Here is a 21,945-nt window from a genome sequence, read left to right on the forward strand (position 1 = left end):
CATGAGGTCGCGAATTGAAGCTCGAATAGATGTAGGCAATGGGACAGGCTCATTTCAAATCGCTCACAAAGATGTGCACCGCAGAAGATTTCCCTCGCCATCTGCACCCTAATGCTTTCTTACAGAATTTTTCTCTGTTAGCGTTACCCGCATCAAATGCGGAAACACTTTGCTATAAAGTGCTGGTTCAAAAAAGGGTATCGCTATTGGCTAAAAGGGGAGCTAAAACGAAAGAACACCTCCCACCTTGCTAAATTTCAAAAGTCGCCAGTATTTCCCCCTGTATCGCGCGAATTAGAAACCAAAACATAAATACGCGAATATTACTTCATAGTGCTCATGCATTGTAGTCAATGGCAAATGGAGTATGCAGTTGCCGACTATGTTCAAATGTCTTTTAGTTTCCACCTTAATAAAAATGTTTGCGTTACAGATAATGTACACCTAAAAGAATTACAATAGTTTTCATTTTTGCCCACCAGCGCACACAATGGAAAAATAAAACAGTGAATAAAGTGCTAGGAAAATTCAAGAGGTAGCGACACCCTGAACAGCGCTAGTTGGCCTGAACACGAGGAGTGCTTTTAGGACTCTACAATGAAGTAAAACGACACGTCGTGCATCTTGCGAGCGCATTTGCAGAAAAAAGGAACTATCTTTGTTTAGACCAATCAGTTTATTGGTTCATACAGCCACAACACCCCGCAAGTGTTTCTACGTACTTCCTGTTTTGTGGCTAATGGAGTCCTGGACTGCGCACCCACCCTACGGCCCCCTTAACCAAATTTTTGCTGAACAAAGTTATTTATTTATCTCTGTCCTGTCATTTCCAAAATAAACAAATCAAGTCTTCATCTTAGTTAGTTTCAGTTAAGTTCTTTACCCACACGATGTGGGTGTTTGTTGTGGGGCTTCATGTAAGCCATAAACTTCTTTATCCGGTTTATGGTGCTTCGATCTTACTGTAGAAAAGAATGTACGGAACATAATGTTAGCTCAACAGAATAGCTTTTCTACAATTTCCAAGGTAACACAAATGAGGAGAATTAGCAGCAGGACAGGTGGACGACTTCAAAGCCTTAATGATAAAATTTTACAATGAGTCGAACGCCACGTCTTTCTGGTGACATAAAATTACCACTTGCTTTCTGTTTTACATTGACTGAGAACAAATTACCTGTTTGAGGGTGCTGCCAATGCGGTCGTGACAAAATTAATCAGTGTAATCCATTTAAATATGTCTTGCTACCAAGCACCTGAAATATTACAGGCGCGTTGTATGCTTGAATCCTGGGATCGAGCAAAAAACATTTTATTTCAAATAATTTTTATGCCTTATAACTTTGCATGTTTGTTTGATTACTTGTAGCATCGATATCTTTTTACCGATTGAATTTTAACATAGGCCGCCCTCACCCTATGCCTCTTCGTAGGCCCGTGAGGTCTTTCTAAATAAAATGAAATAAATAACAAAGTTTCTCTTATGTTGCTTTCGCTTCAACAGGAGACTTACTGAGCCGAAGGCAGCTGCGTCTGCCGCCTGTGGGCATCACATTGGCACGAAATGCCCTAGTGCTGTTGTGGAAGAGAAGAGGCCCTACTTTTTGCACCTCATTAGGGAGCACAAATAGGCGCCTCGGGGAAGAGGAGGGGGACATAAAACGAAAAGAAGAGAGAAAAGGCCGTTGGTGGCCAAAGTGCCCGTGGCTGGCAGCGGCAGGCCCACGGCGCATTTACGAGTTAGACGCCAGCTCCGTAAGCGACGTCAACGCACTGGAACTCGACGGTACTCCCTCGAGCGGGTCGATGGGCGCGCCCCTCCTAGCGGGCACGTCGGGAACCGAGCGTGGTCCTAGCCCGCCGCTGCGTTCCTCGGCTTTTCCCTTCGGCAGGCGGTGGCGGTAGCGACTGCTCCTAGCGACCCCGCGTTTACACGCGCGCGTGCCGAATGTGCAGCTATCCGGGATGGTCTCCGACTTTCCGGGTGATTCCGGCCAAGCTCATCATCGTTCACTCGAGTGCACTCGCTCGCCGTATCCATCATGCGGGCGAGGGCTACGGCTACGACACCGGATAGGGCATGGTGAGTGCCGGGCTACAGCCAGGACAACTGATCTTAACACTGACACTGCACTACGGTTTGTTCTGTCTACGCGCACGTCTGCATCGTTGATGATTGAATCCATACGACTGGGATAAGCTGACCTTGTGCTTTCTCCTACTGCCGTCGCCGCAATTTGACTGTTGTCCATCGTGGGTAAGTGTCGACATGGAGAATGTTTGCACGGCAGGTTTCAAGAATGAGTTAAGCGTGTCAACCTTAAGCTTATGCTAGGCTGTGTGAATACAGTATCTGCAACGAGCGCGTTATGTGTAGGCTTTCCAAGAAAAAAAAAACTGCTTAGTACTGGTAAGCTTGCATTGATCTAAGCTCGTGGCTAGAGCTTTCTTCCGCAGACCAGGTGGTCTCTGGTCCCTAGTCCGATTGGCAAAAGTGCCAGCCTCAGTTGCGTCAGTTCTGGTCTTTCTTTGGCTATTTTCCGCTGTTTTTCGAAAGTTTATGCGTTGGAACGGGTTCATCTGCATGTGTAGCAAAATTTTTGTTACGGCGAGCAGACTAAGGGGAATAAAGAAAGCACCCAATTCTTAACTTCTTAGTTGACAATAGAGCATTTTAATATAAAATACCCGCGCTGCATACAGTTTCGAAATGCACACAATCTAGGATTTTTCTTTCTTAATCTATATGACATTCCTAGCTTCTTTGCTCGCTAAAGATCTTAAGCAAAACAAAACATCTTAATAAAAAAAGCCTCAATATGCAACCTGAAAGGTGTGGAATGCTCAAATTAAAGGTAAACAGCAAGCTGAAAGCCTTCCAATAATTATTTGTAGGCACTTCTGACAAGCACTTCCTTGGGAAACACCAGGCCTTAACGATTGAACAAACGAGCTCCATGAATGAGTACCTTAATCCGTAGTACGATCTAAAAGATATCACAAGCAGCTTTTTTGCGCGCGTTAAATAAACGAAAGTCATGGAGATTGTCAGTAAGACAAGATAACTAATCGGAGCAGTTACTTTCACGTAATGGCAAAAACATTATTAAATATAGATATCGACAATATTATAATATATGTTATATAATAATGTTATATTACATTATCTGTATTCAGGATATATATTCAGGATATATAACTGTTTTTGTTTTATTTTTTCATTCTTTAGAAGTGAAAGCTGTGGTGTTTACTGTCGCCTACGGAAGCTAGTTTCTGGTCGCCATTCCATTCCCCAGCTCAACGTAGCCAAGCACTCAGCCTGGCATTTCTTTATTTCCTTAAAGACCCCAAACGGGGGTATTAGATAAGGTGGCGGGATTAGAACAATAGTTAATATTTGTTAAGGGGAGAGAATTAGTGACACTTCTTTCGTGACGTCAATGTAGATGAACTGGTGATGGCAGCGATCTCTTTCCCCCCAATTTCTCTTTCTCTCTCAGTTATAGTTTCGCAAATTGTTCACTGAGCAATAATACAGAGATTAACGAGCCGAAGGCACTTAGTTTTGCACGCAGCCGTCTTTGCAAAATTTCACACTATTTAAATATTGCGACATGAAATTTACTGAAACAGCAGTCGATGGTAAATAAGTCCTCCGTGCAGTTTACATTTCCCTGAATATATTACTGCCCTGCGTCCAACGCTTGCAAATAACAAGGCTCTCCATTTCGTGAAAAAATGGAGCTAAAATAAATCCAGATTTTCAGGGCCCCTGATAGTAGAGAAACCTAAATTACAGCGCTTTATAAAAAAAATTCACCGCATATCCACGACATGAAAGATGATGAGTGGGCGAAGCACCGGGGGATCATTGAGGTAACCTTGAATCCCCATATATATATATATATATATATATATATATATATATATATATATATATATTGTAGCGAAGCGTTGGAACTCTGAAGTGGGTCGTCCGCTCCAGCGCCTTCTAGTGGGTTGTTTTCTTCGGCTCTCGAGCGCCGCTCGTGCTGAGAGTTCGTGCTGCGCTTTTTGGACTGTCGCCCTTGCTCTGCTTTAAGTGCAGTTCAATAAACACCCTTATAAATTGGCGGAGGTGCTGTACCCTCAAAACCGCTCCGAAACCCCTTCGATGCCCCTGGAGCTATGCTGCAAGGCGCCTCCCAGCAAACGCCTCCTCCCGCATCACCCGCCAGTCCCGGTGTCCCTCGTCAAAGCGACCCTCCTATCTTCACTGGCGCCGATGGCACCAACGCGGAGGACTGGCTCGCTATCTACGAGCGCGTGAGTGTACCCAACAAATGGGACGAGGTAATAAAATTGAGAAACTTGGTCTTTTACCTGGCGGGAGTAGCAAGTCTGTGGTACAACAACCACGAATCCGATTTCCCGACCTGGTACACTTTCAAGACTGCCATTATCGACGTGTTTGGCCGCCCTGCTGTTCGCAAACTGCAAGCAGAACAGCGTTTGCGCGAACGAGCTCAGCAGGCCGGGGAATCTTTCACTAGTTACATAGAGGACATTCTGGACTTGTGCAAGAAAACCAACGCGACCATGTCCGAGTTGGATAAGATCAAAAATGTCATGAAAGGCATCGACGACGACGCCTTCACAATGCTCCTCGCCAAAAATCCTCGCACGGTGGCAGAGCTCATAACTCTGTGCCAAAGTTATGAGGAGCTACGCCGGCAGCGGTCTTTGACCCGTCGGCCACCAGCACGGGACGCAGATTTCGCTGGCTTGTCAACCGTTTCTGACCACACCACCTTGCTGGCAGTAATGAAGACATTTGTGCGCGAAGAAATTGCACGCCAGCTCTCTCTGCTGCCCTTTGCTCACCCGCAGCATGTGGAACAGCGATCAACCACACTCCCGCCTCCCCTCCACCGAGTGATTGAACAGGAAATTGCCGAAGTCATGCCCGAATATCACCAGCGCCCTCAAGTTGTCTCAAGTTGTCGCCAGGCAAGCCCAACCTATCTTTGCGGCTGCTCCGTTTCCTCCGACTGTCGCCCTTGTGCTGCTTTAAGTGCCGTCCAATAAACACTCATATATATATATATATATATATATATATATATATATATATATATATAGATGTTACGGGGAGAATATATATACAAGGGATATATTTACAGGGTAAGGCGCACAACGCTGCAGCAATCGTTCAGGGGAGCGCGTGCACACCAGAAAAACCACCCGTCGTCGTCGTCATCGTTCAAGCACCGACCACAGGATCGCCGCTCGTGACATTATATATATATATATATATATATATATACTGCACATGTGTACAGTATATACAGCACTTATATAACCCTTGTGCACCGCAGCGCCCCTAGCGGTCTCGATGCAAACCAGAGCTACGGACACTGGAGGACGACGAGGGACAAGGCTCGGCCCTAAGGTTCTTCGCCCCTAAAAACACAACTCCAGAGTGGGGCGCCCCCAACAAGTTATCAAACGCTTAGAGCCAAAGCAAGGGAGAGGCATGTTAAATGCGAAGCATTTCTTGGCGAACATTCGCTACTTTGACAGTATCTATCTATTTATCTAGCCACCTACGACTTCGTGCTCTCATGGTCGTTTCATTAAATTGGTATGTACCAAAATTGGCATACTATGAAGAGTATATGACGAACATAAATGATATGTCATCACATGAATGTCATGACATGCGTGTCATGTAGGTCATGAAACAGCCGCCTATGTCTTGGTGATCTCATGGTCGCTTCGTTAACTTGGTGGGTACCAAAACTAGTATAGTACAACAGGAGTGTATGACGAGCATAAGTGATAGGTCATGACATAAATGTCATGACATGCGTGTCATGTAGGGCATGACAAGCCCTACATGACACGCAAGAAATCTGCCGTTGCAGTACTTCTTGCTCTGAAGACCTTCTGTTCGTCAAAAACCACTGAAATGGCTTCTGACGTGGGTACTAAGTGAAGGAAACACTAAAGGATGACGGTAGAAATCGTAGTCATGAGAAGGACTAAGCAAAAACGACAATGACTCAGCGAAAAAATATTAACACTCAAATACCACTGGAATTGGTTCAAATAAGGTACTAGGTGAAGGAAAAGGCTAAGGTTGTTGGTAGAAGTCATAGTGATGACCGTGACTGAGCAAAAATGACAATGGCTCAGTGAAAAACATTAAGACTCAAAAACCACTGAAATGGGTTCCGACGTCGCTACTGAGCGAAGGAAACACTAAAGAATGGTGGTAGAAGTCATTCATGAGTATGACTAAGACTTTCGCCCTCAGTTCTCTTAGGTGTAGCTAAAGGGACTCCTGAGAACTGATGACATGAATGTCATGACATGCGTGTCATGTAGGTTATGAAATATCCGCCTACGTGTTGGTGCTCTCTGGTCGTTTCGTTAGCATGGTAGGCTCCCCGCACATTGCTTTGCATAACATCAATTCCTACAGGGCGTGGGATCCGGCGGCTTTTTATAGGAGGGAAGCACCGTAGGGCCGAGCCTTGCCCCTCCCTATAAGCGCTGTATATATATATATATATATATATATATATATATATATATATATATAGGTATGGCAGTCTTAATGAAGGGAAAACGAAGTCCGCACCTCAATACCATGTACGACCAATAAAACAACATTCTATATACTGTACACATGTGTTGTCACTCATTTGCATGTTCAAGTGGGCAATGTACGGGGGATTCACGGTTACTCGAATGATTCCCCCCCCCCCCCCCGGTGCTTCGCCCACTCGTCATCATTCACTTCGTGGATAAGCGGCGATTTTTAGGGGCGAAGCTCCTTAGGGCGTGGGCCTGTCCTTCCTCCGTATTGCGACGAGGTCTCGAGCTGCGGCGAGCGCGAGCCAGTATTGAGGCAAGGAGAGAAGAAGAGGTTTTTCGTTTTTGGGGTCAGCCATCTTCCTGGCTAGTACTCGTCTCTGCCGGTGCAGTACTTCTTGCTCTGAAGGCCTTCTGTTGCACGTGACAAACTTGTGGAGGTGCGGGGTAGTCCCAGCAAATGTCCTACACGCCTCCTGGTAGCCCTGTGCCTACAGTGACAACACCTGTTCACCGGGCCAGCCGAAAAGTCTGAGGATTGCCCCCTGAGCTTGGACCTCTTCCCGACACTACGTCAGCTACGTACCAAAGGGGTATGGAAGGCACTACTACTGCTGCTCACTATACGCTACAGAAAGTACCAAAAGTATTCCATGGTTCCATCCTTGAGGACGTCGAAGACTGGTTGGCTCAGTTCGAACGCGTCGCTGATTTCAATGGGTGGACCGATGCGAACAAGCTGAAGAATGTATACTTTAGCCTGGAGGATGGCGCTCGCACCTGGTACGAGAACCGCGAACCCTTCTCGTCGTGGAGCGACTTTTGTCGTCATCTGCGGGCAAGTTACGCCAATGCTGATCGCTGTGAACGCGCCGAGCGGGCCATTCAGTCGCGCGTCCAAATGCCCAACGAAAGTGTGATGATGTACGTTGAGGACATGACGCGCCTCTTTCGTCGAGCTGACAAGGACATGGCAGAAGATAGGAAGCTCCGGCACTTAATGCGAGGGGTTAAGGAGCAGCTTTTCGCTGGCCTTGTTCGGAGTCCCCCGACGACTGTGGCCGAGTTCTTAACGGAAGCCAAGACAATGGAAAAAGTGCTTCAGCAGCGGTCAGCAGTGTATGACCGGCAAATCAGCGTCGCGTCATCGATGGATCAGATCGGAGCTGCTGGAGGTAGCATCAACATCGACTCCCTCTGTGACCTCATCCAATCAGTGGTACGCGACGAGCTGCAAAGAATACACTGCCCGCCTCAACCTCCTGCGGGATCCATATCCAGCCTCATCAGGAACGAGGTGCAGCATGCTCTGCAAGTCCCGCTTGCCAGGGAGGTCACAGCACCTGTGCTGACGGAGCTTCGTCGCGCATCATACGCGGAAGCTGCGAGCCGGTATATTCCTGCTTCTCCGCGCTTCGTCCGCCCCACGGCTCACGATACACTTACATCAGTGCAACCGATCCAGCACTTGGAGAACCGCCAACCACTTCAAAGAAAATCGGACGTCTGGCGCACACCGGACAGGCGACCGCTGTGCTATCACTGTGGCGAAGCCGGACATGTATACCGTGAATGTCCGTATCGCCGCCTTGGACTTCAGGGTTTTGCCGTCGACTCTCCAAGGCCAAGATTCGGCGACAGACCAAGAGCCATTGAGGAATACCTGTCTCAACAGCGCATGCCACTGCCCTTGCGACGGCAGTCACGGTCACCGTCGCCGAGACGATTTTCCCCAAATTCCCGGAGCTCCCTAGTGGCGGCGCAGGGGCGTTGGCCAAGCCCTGGACGGGAAAACTAAAGACAGCGACCTTCGGGGGCGAGGCCGCTGATAATCTACGCGAGCAAGGCCTCCCAGCGACGCGACCAGGTACCGGCAGTGATTCGACGACAACAACTGAACTCGGAAGCCGACTGTCTTTGGATATACCTGTGGTGCTCGACGGTCACCATGAAGTCAGTGCGTTATTGGACACAGGGGCTGGTTACTCGATCGTGAGCCGCTGCTTGTGACGAATTTTAGTAATGAGCACCGTCACCTTTTTCGTCGCACTGCCATCGCTCTCGCCTACCCCATAACAGAGACTGCTGAATGTTTTACGTCTGCATCACTGGACAATGCTCTCCAATCGACACCGGGGGCTGCGACGGCAACACTAGGCAAAGTAAACATTAATTCACCTCTACCGGAGGAACAACAAATAGCGCTGCATGAATTGCTGCTTCAATTCCAAGAATGTTTCGCCTCGTCCTCTAAGGTGCGTCAGACGCCCATCACGAAACACCGAATCATTACATATACCGACGTCTCGCCCATAAAACAACAGCCTTATCGAGTTTCGGCCAAAGAACGGGACGCGATACATACGCAAGTCGAAGAGATGCTTCAGGAGGATGTTTATACAGCCTTCCAAAAGTCCCTGGTCATCGCCGGTCGTCCTCGTGAAGAAGAAGGACGGAACACTACGTTTCTGCGTTGACTACAGGCGGCTAAACAGCGTGACTAAAAAAGACGTCTATCCACTGCCCCGCATCGATGATTCACTCGACAGACTGCGACGCGCCAAGTATTTTTCATCTATAGACTTGAAAAGCGGATACTGGCAGATTGAAGTTGATGAACGCGATCGCGAGAAAACGGCCTTTGTTACACCGGATGGCCTGTATGAATTCAAAGTGCTCCCTTTCGGCTTGTGTTCTGCACCTGCGACATTCCAGAGAATGATGGACACTGTTCTCACTGCTATAGCCACCTGTAGTTTTATGAAGTGTTCACTAGATGGCGTAAGTCCGCAGCTCTGGTTGGCATGGAGATGTATGTATACGCATATATACATATATATATGTATATGTACAGTATAACCGGAAGCCGACTTCCTCTTCCGGTTCCGCTTCCGTTTCCACTTCCGGTTCCGCTTCTGGAAGCCAGCTTCCGGCTTCCGGAGAACGCTTCCGGCGTTTTTCTCTCTCGTCCGTAGCTAGGTGCGCTGCGGTGCACAAGGGCGCTCGTTCCCGACGCGCGTTCTCTTTCTCTCATTCCCGACGCGCGCTCTCTTTCTTTCTCGTCCACAGCTAGGGGCGCTGCGGTGCACAAGGGCGTTCGTTCCCGACGCGCGCTCTCTTTATCTCTCGTCCGTAGCTGTGCTTTACCCGAATGATCTCCCGGTGCTTCGCCCACTCATCATCATTCACTTCGTGGATATGCTGTGATTTTAAAGACGATAGTCTTTCTTGGGGAACTTAAACGCTGAAAACTTGGTCTGTCTGTCTGTCTGTTTGTCTGTCTGTCACCCGATTCAGCCACCCGGCCAAAGTTGGACCACTTGCTTACCGCCCACACTACTTAAACTGGTACGGCTGTTCATACTTGTGAACGTTATCGATCACAAAGTAAATATTACGCATATCTGAGGCGCAACATCACTAGGTAAGTATTAGGAGGTGTGTTCCTTTAATAGAAAATACATAGATACGTAACTCTAAAGACCCTAGTTTCTTAAGCTGCGCTGAAAATGCCATGCTATGCGCACCGACGAACGACGTTCCCCGACTGCGTAGGGAGCCTACATGCAACGCCGTTGCATGTAGGCTCCCTACGACTGCGCGCCGACGAGCGCCCTCTGCCATGGAGGAAGGAAACCCTTTGCACAAGCCCTTTGTAAGTTTCCCGATGTATTGCCAGATGGCGTCCATGTCTCACACAGCGCCTCCTCAATTTTATCAATGCCAGCCAGATGCGGCCGATTCAACATAAAGGAAGGGCTGTCTGACGCAGGGCAAAACATAAATGGCCGCTTGATGAAATAATGCGGTAAAACGAAATCTGTTCAAACAAACCTCCATTGCATTTATCATGCCAGGGCGGGAATGGTACGAGAACAGCATCACGGGTGGCCGCGGCTCAGACCAGCACTCATGTAGTACGGCCGGCAGAAGAGTGTTTCGACGACATTTGCAGCGAAGCACGCAGATACGCGGCAATTTCTTATATAAAATCCTTCAACGGCGTGTTTACGAATATAGTATTGTGGGCAACTGTTCCCCACCATGTCTAACTGCCAGTGGAGCCGTAGTTTATAGTAAGGGAAGACATAAGATATCTTTCAGAGCCACCTCATTTGCACTGGCAATCACAATAATTCTTCTGTCAATATATTTGTTAGGTTATTCGCACTGACATTGTAGACTTGTAAGCGCAAGGGAATTGAAAAATTAAAAATATCTTTTAATCTATCATCACGAAATCGAAGGTGAATGATTCTATACGTATGAAATTGTTGCTGTTGCTCGGTACTGAAAAAAGCCGGTATGAGGCTGGTATACGAGGGGGCAGAAAAAAATCACAGCATATCCACGGGGTGAATGATGAAGAGTGGGCGAAGCTCCGGAGGGAATCATCGGATCTCCCGCTTAAGGGGACGCTAGCACAAACGCGTTAGAAACGTGCAGTACTCTCTAGTAAGGAGGAGCGGCCACAGCGTCTTACGCAGCCATTTACACATGCCGGAACGTGCACCGCGTTTGCCGACGCCATCACATGACTGCTGAGAGAGTATACCCCCCCCCCCCCCCCGTATTCATAAACGCTCCTCGACTTGAACTTGACTTGCCACCGCCTTGGGCAGCGCGTTCGAAACGCGTTGAAGGTAAGGCGGAGAGGCCACAGCGTCTTACACCAGCTTCTTACACGGTCCGTAACGCGCTAGCACAAACGCGTTAGAAATGCGCTAGAAACGCGGCCTTTCGTTAATGTTGGGTATTTGTTGCCATCGTGGTGCGTGTGTCTATGTGCGCTTCGTGGCGTAGTGGTTAGCGCCGCGCGTTCGGAAGCGAGGGGTCCCTGGTTCGATTCCTCGCTACGGACACAACTTTCGGAATTTTTTTTTCATAAAACGCCGGAAGCGTTCTCCGGAAGCCGGAAGCTGGCTTCCGGAACCGGAAGCGGAACAGGAAGTGGAAACAGAAGCGGAACCGGAAGTGGAACCGGACGCGGAAGTCGGCTTCCGGTTATACTATACGTATACATATATATGTATATATGGGTATACATACATATACGGACACACAACGCCATCTATTGAGCAATTCATAAAACTAGACGTGGCTACCTACTACGACGGGGACGAACGGGTGCCGCTATAAGGAGCTTCGCCCCTAAAAAAAACTATTCTGTTAAGAAAATGAACCTCTGATACAATATAAATTTTCCATCGAAGTTTTTGTTTCCGTATCTGCATCCCAGCTGTAATTAGTTCGTGGCTACCCACAAGTCTGTCAATTGTTTCGAAAGAAAAACAGCAAAATAGACAGTGAAATCAGGTAATGAAAGCGTCTACTATTTTAATGGCTGAAGCGGTGCGATGCGAACAAAGGGGAGCTCATCGGTTTCAGAAGCTGAGTGCCTCAAGCAATCACCACGGTTCCTTCATAGCAGCGCTGCCAACACTGCTCTTTTTACCGGCTCCTTTGAACAATTAGGCCCCACTGATCCTTTGTGACGTTGTCGCCTTTGCTCCATGTTTCCACGAAATACGCCGGTGACGCTGTCCGCTTCACCACACGCCGTCCTTATCGCCTCATCGCTTGAATCTAGGGGAGACCAGGCGAAAAGCGTGCCAGGGGAAACAGAAATCAGGTTTATAGGGAATAGTTTGAGGGTGCAAGCAAGACGTGTGTGTCTAGCTGGCCGACAAGGCGATGTCGTGTCTGAGCTCACAGTCACTGGCCAATCAGATTGATACACAAAATACGGGTAGTATTTTGAAAGCTCATTATCATCATGAGAACTTAGCGTACAGGAGATAATTTGGCCTTGCTTTAATTGGATTCCTTAATGAGGAGTTCGGCCAATTCTTCATGCTTCTTTTATATTATAGCTCGCATCTTTGTGTCTTCCTTTCCTGCCATCCCTATGTAAATCGGTTTCACTTCATTCTCGACGCAACCGAGCCAATTCTTTGCTCTAGCTCCTTCCGAGGTTTTCGTTCTGCTCACCATTTCTCCTTCCCCGTCAGTATTAAAAGCTCCCTCTATTCGACATTATCCAGCCTTCTTGCATTTCCTGCTTTCCAGATTTTATTTTTATCCGTATTTTAGAAATCCCGTGCGACGTAGCCGAAATTTTGTGGGTGCGCTTCGAGAGACGAGGCGCAGCCACATCTTCGAGATTCATCGGTTGGTGTCCGAGTTCCCCGTCGATTTTCTGTATAGAAGGGGCGTCGTTGAACTTGCCACCGCGCTTCACTAGATCCCCTCTCCCTCTCTCTTATTTGCTACAACTTCCTCAATCTGTCACTCTCTCGTACTCCCGATTGTCTTCTTTTGAAAAAGTCATTCATGGTTCATACGATTGAAGCCTGAAATTGCAACGCCCAAGGACAATCCAGGCTGATGCAGAGAGGACTTGACGTCAGCGTTTTGCGTCGTTGGTATCCATGAGCGGACGCGGAAAGAGTTCAAGGAATATAACGTGGCTCAACAGTACTGTGGTTCCTAGGTCTCTACTCAGTACCCCTCCCCCTTTTTTTCTTGAACGAACGCTGCAGTACCTTGAACGTAGCAGAAAAGATTTGTAACTGAATACATGACAATGAATTGTATATACATTTAAGTTCACCTTCACTTTTTATTTCAGCTCATGAATATCACTGCTTAACTAGCCAACCGAAGCACTGTTATCGAAACAATGTTAGTAATGTTATCGTATCCGGAGGAATGCAACTTCTTTTGCTGAAATACTTAGTTACACATTGTACATTAAACGGGGTCTACAAACCATTCAAGATAATGAAGTTCAATGAGTGGCTCTCCAGAAATGTCCTTTGCTTACCTCATGCGCGATACCGATGAAAACAGTGCGAAACGAGATACTGGCTTATCGAAAGAAAAGTGCTGGATCAAGATACTGTCATTAGAATGTTGAAGGTACAAAAAAGGAAATGATACTGTTGCTCCATTTTACGTGAACATTACGTAGAAAGGACATTTAATCGGCAATATTAGGAATGCACAGGAAACCAACGGGCTTTATTTTTTGGCATGAAGTAGAAACAAGCCATAAGTACACAGACAGGTACAAATAATGCCTTGTGCATAGTTTGAGGGTTTTTAGTTATTTGCTTTAGACTCCTTTCACTAAAGTACCACACACGAATATATCGAAGATAACGTGAAAAAAGACTGACTTTTTACAAAGAATGCATGTTTTTACTTAAACGCGCTCATTGGTTGTCGAGCATTTGCTGACACACTAATAAAGCATTGATGACATACTAATAAAGCTACAACTGCACGCGTGGAAACTGCGCATTTTATTTGAAGTTGTTCCTGCCCTCGCATTTTATTAGGGGCTCAGCAAAGCTTTTTACGCATTTGTTAATCTACTAGGCCTTAAATCCAATTGCAAATTTATATTACTATTGTTAAATTTCATTCAATCTCTAGGCCATGTAGTGCTTAACAATAAATTTTAATCACTCACATTTCGCATGGTGCTATCGCTCAAGCAAACAATAAAGATGTGACAACACTCACAAGCACTCACTTATCGAATAACCTGCTCTTTCTTTTAGAAAACGCTCACTCGAATAAGACCTAATTGGATATCATACTTATACTTATTCAGAGTGCAGAAAAAGTGCTTGAGGTCTAGCTGAAAATGCATTTTCATAGCTTGGCTTTTACCCAAGGCAAAAACATTCGGAGACAGAAGTAGTTTTGCACAGTTTCGTCAAAAACTAATAACACTCCTTGATAGCAATGCGATGGATTAAAATTAGGAGCAGGTGTCTCTGAAAATTGTGAGAGAACAGCGACAGCGTTTAAACAGCCATCATCTTGTTCCAGAACAAGATGATGGAATTTACAAGAACTAAAACAGGAAATTCCCGAGTGCGTGCCCACTGTGAATGACAGTGGCTCAATGCATTAGATTATTCTTACAGTTGTATAGACCAACTTCCTGGGAGCAAACTGAACCACACAATTCTCGGTGAAATTTCACCGTGATGGTGAAGTATTACCAATATCAGCACTTTCACACAATTTCATATTCTGACCAGTAGAAATGCTACAAAATCGGACGGATGACAAGAACTTCGTTTGGTGCTTTTGTGATGAAGCAACCATTATAGACACGCGCAGGGCGTACAGGAGTAGCACAAGTTTAAATGCCGTAGCGCGACATAGCTTGAGTTTCTAAGCGCCGTAGTAGCGTTAAGGTTTGGTAAACTATAAAAAGAATCGAAATTTCCTCAACATTGCTTTTCCCGCCATTACGAACTAGTGTACGGGAGCACAGTGTTTTTTACTTGTACTACGTAACACCTGCTAGTGCGTTGAGATGAGATGAGTGAGCCAAGAACGTAGTGTGCTCAGTGTACACACGCCCATGCACCGAGAGTCTTTTGCCTTGAGCAGCCCTTGCCCACTGCAATGAGCAGAAAGAGCGCTACCATCATCTTTCATCTGTGCAAGGAGCTTTGCTTTCCGCATGAGTAACCACAATTCTTCATTAACCCCGCCTTAATCACGTCTCCCATCTGTTTATCCCATAGCGTATAGCAACGGCAGTGCGAAACAACACCTGCACCTCAACGGCGGACGCGAAAGCATGCACGCCACCTCCCGTTGCTCTCCCACAAAAGGGATGCTCGCGTGGTTGTTGGAGACAAGGGCTGTGCGAAAAGAATGGGGGCGGGATGTGGTCGGGCATCGCAAGGGAGAAGGTGGGAGGAGGGTTGCTGCTTGTAGCCTGGTAGTTGGGTTGACTTGCAAAGGAGGGGAGGGGGGAGGCGTCTCTGATACAACCACTTTCAACCGTCTAAATTAATTAGATCCCGGGCGCCTTACGTAATAACGCAGCGTGGCACACGATTAGCAGCGCTACGACCTTAGCGGTGGTCGCCCTCTTCGAGAGAACCGAAGTTCCAGATGGGGTCTTTCGGCATGTGGTGGGTGAACTGCGTAAGCCACGAGTTTGCATGTGCACAGGCGCACACGCGAAGACCGGAGACGTAAACTTACGCGCAGCCTTGTTCACCGTGTACACACACTCGGCAATGGCATGCACTCCATTCCTCCTCACCGTCCTAGCGCCTCTCTATAGGAAGGTGGGTGCGGCGGTGGGAAACGCGATTAGCACGAAGATGCAAGCTCGCTGTCACGCACGGTGCAGTCTGCGTCTGCAAATTCCTTGGTGGTGCAAGAGGGAAGTGAAGCTCCCTGAGGCAGCGAGGTTTGGGAAAGCCCAGATCTGTTTGCAGAACATGGCGCTTTAGGGCAGCAAGGAAGAAAGCGTGAAAATTCTTAAACACGAAGCTAACGAGCAAGAAAGAATGCCGGAAGCTGTTAAAAAGAAGAGTTTCGAATGAAAGAGAAGTGCTCTGCTTGTTCCTTAATTTAGGGGGCGTGCAGCGTTTCTCTCGTGGAGGATTGAGCACTGAAAAGATCATTACTGAGACACTATGAATGCGTCGAGGAGGAGGAGGAGGAGTAGAGAGAGTGTGAAACGAAGAGGGTAGAACGTTCGTCTGCGGTGTGTCCGTTGCACACTCGATGAGACACAGGCTGGCCGGAGAATGTTTTTCGCGATTTACGTCCTCGTGGCAGAGACGTGTGGTTTTAGGCGCTGCTAATTGCTGGGAGATTCAGCAATTGGGCCCTCAGGGAGCCCTGGGTGGCGCAACGGGCCTGCCTTGCAAATGGCGGGCTCTCGAGGTCCTCTCAGCTGACGCCACAATCCTTCCGCTAAGCGAGGAAGAAACGCATAAACCAAGCACACCAATGAAGCCGCCGAGTAGAAAAACGACCAGGCGCGAGACAAATGGGAACGAATGCATAGCCGCGCGCTGCTGTTGTGGACCTTAATCGGTGTTGTTACGGCCGCTGGGGTTCTTGCAAGCTAGGCTAATGAAGCTCGACGCGTCGTTTTGCTTGAATGAAAAACCGCTCGTTATTCAGAAGTGGGAGCTTCTACATTGTATTGACCATTAAGATACGTTGTGCTAATGACGCAATGACAGCACTGCCTTTCTTTTTTTCTTTTTTTGAGCAGCTGCAACCAATGGAAGTGATTTGCTTTGATTTGCAGTCGCTTTTAAACTAGGAATTTACGCTTTAGGAATATGTCTTGTGCAAGCATTGCGAAATTGCAACCATAGGCAGATAATTTCTGATCATGAAAGTGGCACAAAAAATCAATCCCTAGACTAAGTATTCCTCGCTCATGATTTAACTATCCGAAGCTCGAAGTTTTCTTTGTATGACCAAAGCACTCATTATTAGTAAGGGAAAATTCGCGTTTTTTTAACGAAAATTGGAACCTTTTTTTTCACAGAAAGAAATGCAAAATTTTATGTGTGGTTAGGATTTGTTTGTAATATGTAAAATATTTAGGTAAGAGTGTTGATAAGATAAATTCTCCTATTCCTAAATCTATATTGTTGGTGTATATGATGGCAATTCTTTACAAAAAGAGTTTTCTGCTATGACGACCAGTTTGGGAGATATCGAAACGCGAGGTCGCGTGAACACGAAGCGGTACATAAGGCACTCAAAAATTGTACTTAAGGTACAACCTCACGGGGGGATTCCTTGCCCTGGGAAAAATCTCTGAACCAATACATTCTAATAGCTCATTGTCAATGAAGGAGGGTTATTCATTACCTTGGCAGAACCTAAGCAAGATCAACATATTGCTTCGTTCAAGGTCTTTTACGAGACATTAGTTCTTAGAAACTGTTCCATCCACAACGACGAGGCCATCTTCTCAGTAACTTTTACTAACGCGACCTTTCCTTATGCAAGAATACATGTCCCCAGTCGAGGGGCACGCGCACCTTTGTGCCATGGTATGAAGCATCCGGCCGAAGATTAGGATAGAAAACTGAGCAAGTTGATAAGCATTCATGTTGAAGCTTGTTGAGCGCTCAAAGTTGAACGAAGGACAAGGAAATGACACAGGACAGCGCTCGTGCTGTTTGCTTTCCTCGTCCTTTGTTCAACTGGGACTGCTGCAACAACTTCAACATAAAGTGCTAAAAATATTTGGCAGCCCTAACGAAAAATAAAATATAGCCCACATGTGAGAACCTTGGTCTTTCCAAATATTCTGGACAGACAAAAGTTTGTCTCATCTGTTTCTTTATCATTATTATTATTATTATTGCTTGGAGCAGAGGTATGAAGGAAACAAGATGTTGAAAATCTTGGAAGTTGAATCATGGATAAACAATTGCTACAGGCTGCTACCGTTGCTAAAGTACCTTACACTGCATTTTGTTGCTTTTTCGTTCATTTATCTATGACTTCGCTCGTTTAATTCTAAACTAATGTAGTTTTTGTTCAAGCCCCTGTTTCAGTGATTATTTTGTTTATCTTCCGGAAAGATTCGTTGACTTCGTCGGGTCAATTTTCTCACATATAAACGGTCATTCTTGTTGTATCGGCCGTATCTGTTTTACACGTGCTAGAGCCTCGCCCTTTTCATTTATTTCACCTAGCACGATATATATATATATATATATATATATATATATATATATATATATAATTACTGGCATATTATTATTTAGTGAGCATGACAATCTCAGCAGGAAGGCTCTCGTGCAAGGCAGCAAAACCAACTCAACAAATGTATGTCCAGTGCCAAGGTTCACTATTCTAGGTAAATATGTGAGATGGTCAATTTAAACAATATTTATGGACGATTCATTAAAGTGCACGTGCTTTAGTAACGGGCTTTCAAAAATTTATATCAGGCTATTCGCTTGAACGAGTGACGCAGATCCTTGACTGACAGTTCTGCTGCAAGCGAGCAACAGCTGAAGATGATGCATTGGAAAGCGAGGGCCACTTTCATATGTTGCATCAATTTCGTAGCAGCTTTCTGATATATGTGCTGTTTTAGAGGCAAACTGACAGGTCGAAGCGTAGCGTGCGCAGTATAGTTGGTGGAACTGCGGTTCGCATTAAAGACGAACCGCGCGCTGCTCGCAGCGCATCTAGCACCAAGGCTGAAGGGCCCATCAGTCTGCGGGGACTAGGATTCAGGAAAAATAGATTTTCAGTGCATTACGTGTGATGACGGAGGCGAAGATTGTGTGGGCCGTAAGCGGGGCCCTGGGTCTTGCGGCAAACGATCGTCGGCCTATAGCAGTTTTCGTTGCCGGAGGTGCGCTTCAGTTCGGACCCGGTATTTTTAGTGCCTCACCGTAGAATAGAGCACGAAGGAGGCTCGTGCTCGAAGGTGAATTATGGATGACGAGACGCCAGCGCCAAACAAAGGACAGGCACCCAAATGGCAGTCAGCCGTGCAACTGAAACCAATATTTTCTTTTTATGTTCGTTGTCGTTTCTTTTCAATACCACAATACTCTGTGTTTTTCTTTTGTTCGGGCATATCTGCCCGAATTGTTTATTGCTGCTGAGTGACTGGTGATTCTTGAATTGGTACGACAGCCAGATGAGCTTTTGATGCAAAGATTGTATGGCTTTTACGCCACGCCGATGTACTGCTGACTGGTTATATTATTATTTTCGCCAACTTTGATACAATTATTTTTGAGTGCTAGTGGCGTCCGCGGCCAACACGAGGAATGAAGCATTTTTGTAGAGACTTGAGTCATGCTTCTTAGAAGTGTAGTGCGTGTCAAGCAATATTCCTCTTTTATTATGGATAGTACACGCACCCTGGCACTTTGTATTAATCTTTTTTTTTCTTTTTCAACCTTTTCGTTTCTTCTTGTTTTATTCTTTTGTTTATTCCGTTTCTTATTTAGCAAGATTTTGTGTTCAGGCTTCCGTGGTAAGCTCGAGGCCGAATTAACAAGAGTATCCTTCGCCTAAACTATTTTGAATGACCAGGTATTGATTTGGCTAGCATAGTTGTTTACAATACATTGTCATGCTTGGCACAAAAGCAGGTTCGCTATTGCAAGCTCTTCGTGCAGTTTGACAGGATATGCTCTAGCGTATGAACCATTGTGTACAAATGAGTGCATGTATTATGATAACAACATAATTTTCACCCCCTAGATCACCAAAATACCCTAGTACACTACGCTTTATCACTATTAGGTTAATAACTATGCATCTGAGGCAACAGTATCGCTTCCTTAGCTCACGTGGGAATTGCAAACGACTGCAGGTCTCCTCCTGTGTTTCTGGAATAATTTTTTCGAAGGTGGGCTGAACTTCTCAACCTGTACATAAGGGGCATTCCGCCTACTTATCAGGCACTTCAAGGATATTTGTTCTTATGTTCCGATGTTTTTTTCTGGTGAAGCACAGTGTTTTTTATGAGGGAATTCAATTAGTCTTAGGACCTTTGAAGGTATTTTTCATGGTTCCTATTTATATCCTCTTGCAGAATAATTGCAGAATGCTCCAAAGACAGCGCAATCGGCCGAGGGATGTGCTGCTCTTACGCACTCACAATGTTTACACTGATCTGCTCCTACAATGGAGTTCGCGAAGGTCTGCCAGCGAGGTAAGCAAGTCGTAGGTGGTTATTTGCAGTGAATAAGAATAATAGAAATGTGAATATTACATTGATAGAGAATAACAAACTTCCATGCAGCAAGGATAAAATAAGTGAAAGTCAGTGCTGTATGTCTGAGCTTCTTTGTCATCCATGTCATTTCTTCCTTTGTTCGAAGATAATACTAACAAGGTGATCAATTTTATATCTACACACTTCAAATATCGGACAAACCTATACACTGTACATATCTTCGATATGTACAATGTACGGCTGCTGAGTTGTCCTTGTCATTTTGCTGTGTGCATGTGCAGCGTGAAACAAAGGCGGAATTCAAGAATTTTTCATAACGAGGAACTGTGTGACAATAGATAGCCACCTTGACTTGCACTATGTATTACGGTTCCTAGCAACCATTCGTGCATATGAATTTGCTTGCATTTAGTGTGCCGGTTTTGTATTTTCTGCTGCAACAGTGCCTAAGTGAATTGATATGCATTTTATTTTTTTCATTTCTATTTTGCAGCTTCCGGGGATCTGCCATCGACACCAAATGAACTGCAGTTTTAAAAGCTTAGTGCGCAAATAAAAAGAGTAGAGATGTGGTACATTTTTACCGTATCAAAACCAAACGGTAGTCAAGCGTTCTCTGGGAACTCATTCAATTTTAGAGACGCCTCGTACTGAGCCATTGACTGCTGAGTGAGACGACCGCTAATAATGCTGCATGACAGAGATCGCAGATTGAAAACGTTTTATGGAAGGATAGAAGAATGAACTCCCTCTTATTGCGTTGAATTTCTCGACCTTGACATTTCTGAAATGTTTTGCAAGATATAAGCTAAACATATTCGTTACGATGCACCTATGTAAATAACATAGTCCCTTCTTAACATAAAAAGAATACGGAAAGTTGTGCACAGGTGGAAGTAAAAAAGAAATATAGTATATTTTGATCAGTTGCTTCACATTTACGACTTTTTCGCGTTAAACGATTGTGAAAATTGTTCCTTGGAGTCGAAACACGCTATCCATAATACATCAGAAAAATGGCGCACAAGCTAAAAATAAAAGAACAATGAGGACCACACCCATATCGAAAGAAGTAAACAATATTAACATTTGTGAACAGCAGACGTTGGTGTTTTCTGCTTCTGCAACGACAACTACGCATAACGTTAGCATGTGCATGGTAGTAAAAATCAAATCATTTTTATTTTTTTCCAAAAATACACATTGGAAATGGATGCTAGGGCAAAAAGCTGGTTCAAACAGCTTGACGAGGCCCTAGCAACCATGATGTGGCAGTAGTTTCGACATGTCACATTTCGTTGTTAACAAAGGAACGTAAAAAAAAAACACATACATATTATAAAGGATAACAAAAAAATTGAATATTTACAAAGTACTATAGTAATTACACAATAGTGAGCATATGACAGTAAAGCAGACAATGATGACAAAGCTATCGATTAAAAAAAAAGAAAGGAAAAGCAGAACAAAAGGATAAGAAACGATATGTTTTTACAAGATACTCTCATTATACAACAGTGAAAGTTACACACTAATATAAGTAAAGCAAAACAAGGATAACAAATAACCGTTTGATTACACTAGGAATACTAGTGGTTGAAACACAGGAAAACAAAAACAAATAGTCAGAGGAAATGCGCATCAATAAAATGTTGTCTTATTTCGCTTAAAGTGTAATGATTAATGTCGGTATACTTATTTAATATAAAGGTGCTTATTTAATATAAATGTACTATAACGGGTTATAGTACTTCACTATAACCCGTTTACGATTGCAAGATAGAGATAGGCTTGAAGTTTTTGTACAACAAGCAAATATATATGTCTAAGAAGGTAGCTTTATTATCGTTCTTAAG

The 21,945-nt window shown here is 45.3% G+C and overlaps 1 long non-coding RNA gene across 1 annotated transcript; it reads left to right on the forward strand.

Annotated features, from left to right (window-relative positions):
* Positions 1 to 1,907: 1,907 nt before the first annotated feature.
* Positions 1,908 to 20,662, forward strand: LOC119455105 (uncharacterized). The gene is made up of 3 exons (XR_005192782.2): positions 1,908 to 2,083; positions 19,946 to 20,065; positions 20,583 to 20,662. It is a non-coding gene; the product is annotated as an uncharacterized LOC119455105 (long non-coding RNA).
* Positions 20,663 to 21,945: the final 1,283 nt, after the last annotated feature.

This window comes from Dermacentor silvarum, chromosome 6 (genome assembly GCF_013339745.2).
Source record: "Dermacentor silvarum isolate Dsil-2018 chromosome 6, BIME_Dsil_1.4, whole genome shotgun sequence".
NCBI classification, from domain to species: Eukaryota; Metazoa; Arthropoda; class Arachnida; order Ixodida; family Ixodidae; genus Dermacentor; species Dermacentor silvarum.